Source organism: Lactuca virosa, chromosome 2 (genome assembly GCF_052849685.1).
Source record: "Lactuca virosa cultivar CGN04683 chromosome 2, Lactuca_virosa_CGN04683_v6, whole genome shotgun sequence".
Lineage (NCBI taxonomy): Eukaryota > Viridiplantae > Streptophyta > Magnoliopsida > Asterales > Asteraceae > Lactuca > Lactuca virosa.
In genome coordinates, this window is record NC_136427.1 from 15,591,056 (window position 1) to 15,594,544 (window position 3,489).

The 3,489-nt window shown below is 36.0% G+C and overlaps 2 long non-coding RNA genes across 2 annotated transcripts; both read left to right on the forward strand.

Annotated features, from left to right (window-relative positions):
* Positions 1–264: 264 nt before the first annotated feature.
* Positions 265–858, forward strand: LOC145156255 (uncharacterized). Its single transcript, XR_013736570.1, has 3 exons — positions 265–379; positions 484–634; positions 733–858. It is a non-coding gene; the product is annotated as an uncharacterized LOC145156255 (long non-coding RNA).
* Positions 859–891: 33 nt separating this feature from the next.
* LOC145156257 (uncharacterized) lies at positions 892–2,988 on the forward strand. The gene is made up of 6 exons (XR_013736571.1): positions 892–1,567; positions 1,663–1,839; positions 1,905–2,038; positions 2,102–2,254; positions 2,351–2,683; positions 2,773–2,988. It is a non-coding gene; the product is annotated as an uncharacterized LOC145156257 (long non-coding RNA).
* The last annotated feature ends 501 nt before the right edge of the window (positions 2,989–3,489 follow it).

Genomic DNA, 3,489 nt, shown 5'->3' on the forward strand with positions numbered 1-3,489 from the left:
TTGGTTGCTACATAAAAAAGATCCATAATTGTTGCTTGTAATATCCATTTGGGTTTGTTTGATACTTTATTGTTTGTGTGTCCATATTTTTAACACTTCTAAAGGTTTGATTACGGTGGAACTTTACAAGGAAGGTTCACCTGAAGTTGTGGATGAATTTATCGATGCGTGGTCAGTATCCATGTCTTTCATTGTTTTGTTTTGTGGTGGTAGTTGATGTTTTTGGAATGTGTGGTTGCATTCATAAGTGACATTTTAAAGGGATGATGTTTCAACGTGTGGTGAAACATTTTGTAATCTAAGGAGGTGACTCTGAGAATCATGCAGTTATAGAGGACTGGACTTCCAGAGAGAAGCACTACAATCAGCTGGAGAAAAGGTTGATCTCTAAATTCATTTTGTAACTTGTAATATCATTCACTCTTCAATCTTCATCATCATTTAATAATAATTAACAATCCATGCACATCCATATCCATCCAGATTAAAGCATGAAGCCTTTATGCTTGGCACGTCCAACATGAAACACGAGAAAGAAGGATTTGATATTTTCATTACAACCGCACCGATTCCAGATCTGAATGCAAAGCTTAACGTATTTGGACGCGTCATCAAAGGAGAAGATATTGTTCAGGTAAATAATAATTAATACAGACACACATACACACACACATGTATGTATATATGTACAAAATTATCCTGGAAATTTGAGAGATTTTAATTGTGTTCCAGGAAATCGAGGAAGTGGACACAGACGAACATTACAGACCTAAATCTCGAATCGGGATCATTGACGTGACACTGAAATAGAAGATTTAAGGTCCCAGATCCCATAAAATTGTTTGCTGATTTTTTTTTTTTGGAAAGGGTGGGTGGGTGGGGGGCATCATCATCATCATCATTGCTTGTGTATGTTAGTTACAAGATTCGTTTGGTTGGTTTTATCAAATAGAGTTGTTGTTGTTAGTTGTTACTTTTAGGTCAGGTTTGTTGACTTATGGATCGGATTCCTAAATTTTCTTTCTTCCAAAATGGATTCTATGCATACATATACAGATATGTTATTTTTGTTTGATATGACTACATACCACAACCTTCTCTTTCTTTCATGCCTCAGCCTCAGCCTCACATCTACTTACTACATCCACCACACTTGTTTTGCAATTTAATAAACATTTGGTAATATCAACCTGTTTTGCTTTGCTTTGCTTTGGCTACCATCATTATTGGCAATGATTTTCTATTTCTTTTGTTGTCCATAATACCACAAACTTTATTCCTTGGTGTTTAAACCACACAACTCTTGAATTGTGGAATCTTATTGCTTGCTCCCGACCTGCACCAACCGATGGGGTCCCACTCAACACACATATACAAAAATACACACACACACAGGTGTCAATGCACAGGTACTTTTACTATCTGTCTTTTTCATGCATGTAGAAAAAACGATGAGCTAAGAAAGGATGATGTTGATGCACTCTGTTGTTTGGCACATGCACATGGGGAGGACTTTACCATTTTCATCCCATCAATTCACAAACTTCTCATAAAGCATCGCTTGCGGGTTTGTATTTTGTAATCATTACTTAATTTCTTACAAAAAAATCGTGTGTTACATTCTAGAAATATATAAATGTTTGACATAAATTTCACTTTCAGCACAAGGAATTTGATGAGATTGAGGGGCGATTACAAAGGTGTAGACCTTTAATTGTTGCCAGTGTAGCAGCACAAAAGTCAATCCGACAGCCTCATGTGGAGGTTATTAGTGATCCTTTGAGTGATATGGAGAATGATCCTTATGAAGATGTTCACAAACAACCCAAAGTTTATCAGGTATTAAAAAATATATATTATTTAAAAACGAAATTTTATAACTTAATCATGGTTAATGATGCTAGATTGCGTGCTGCTGGAGAAGCTTCTCAACGTAGCACTAAAGAAGATTGGGTGGATGAGACATTTCAACATTGAATTACTTAAGGAATCACCTTCTCCAGCTATAAGAACATGTGCCAGGCTGGCACAGTTACAGGTGTCATTTTTAAAATTTGATATCTTTTATAAATTCGATTGTAACCCTAGTTTGTTTTTGTAGCCATTTTTTGGACGAGAGCTGTTTGCAACAGGATTTGTTAGCTGTTGTTCACAACTCTGTGAGTCTAGTCAAAAAGCCCTTGTTCGTAGTTTAGAGATGGCATTTTCTTCCCCTAATATACCCCCTGAAATTCTTGCGACATTACTTAACTTGGTATGGCTAAAAAACAGTTGCTTATAAGTTATAAGTTATCTACACTATGTGCTTCTAATGATTTCATATTATCAATTTGCAACATGTATTTTACAGGCGGAATTCATGGAACATGATGAGAAACCCCTTCCCATTTACATTCGTCTACGTGAAAATATACTGACAAAAAATAAATTACATGACATGATATGTTGGTTGAGTAGCTTTACGGGTTCTAATGGGTGGTGTTAGATGGAATTGTGATGATATACTCTCTAGTTTATAGGATCAAGGATTGTCATTGTGATTGTCATTGTTGATAGCTTTACAGGTAATATTTACCATTTGTGTGGGGGTATTCTTGTCATTGTGTTTGTCATTGTTGATATCAGGTAATTCATATTGTAGTGTATTTATTCCAAATCCCACATTCTTTGGATGGAGAAAAGGGTAATTTCGACTTTTACAACTAACATTCCATGTTTGATTCTTCTAATAATTATATTAGCATATTAATTTTTTGACTTTTATTTGATCAGGTCACAAGAATTATCGGAGCAGGGGTTCAATATTAGTCTTAAAGAATTATGAAAGGCAAGATGCAACTCTACTTAGTTGGAATTTGATGTTTATCATCTTTGTGTATATCTTTTTAGTTTGTATAGCATTACATTGCAGAAGGTGTCCCTTAATAGCAATGTAGTATTATGTTATATAGTTAGGGAAAACCTCTTAATAACAATGTACAAATAGATCCCCTTAATATCAATGTATTACAATTTTTTGACATGATGTAATTGGATGAAATTGATTGTTTTGGTATATATTTGTTTACATATTTTTGTATTATGCGTAAATGAGTATCGTAAAGACGCGTCGTAAATGCATATCGTAAATGGTTACTGAAGTTTATGACACGCAAATGCGTGTCATCTTCATTTATGACAGGGGCTTCCTTGATACGCATTGCGTGTCATAAACACACGCGTCGTAAGGTTACGACACGCAAATGTGTGTCGTCTTCCTTTATGACAGGGCCTTCCTTGATACGCATTGCGTGTCATAACTGCGCGTCGTAAATGCGTGTCATAAATGCGCGTCGTAAATAGACGACGTGCAAAAGCGTGTCGTGTGTCTTTATGACAGGGCCTTCCTTGACACGCATTTCCGCATCGTCTGAGCATTTTACGACATGCATTGCGCGTCGTAAAAGGCTATTTTTGTAGTAGTGTGCGCACCCCGACCCAACCTCGCAT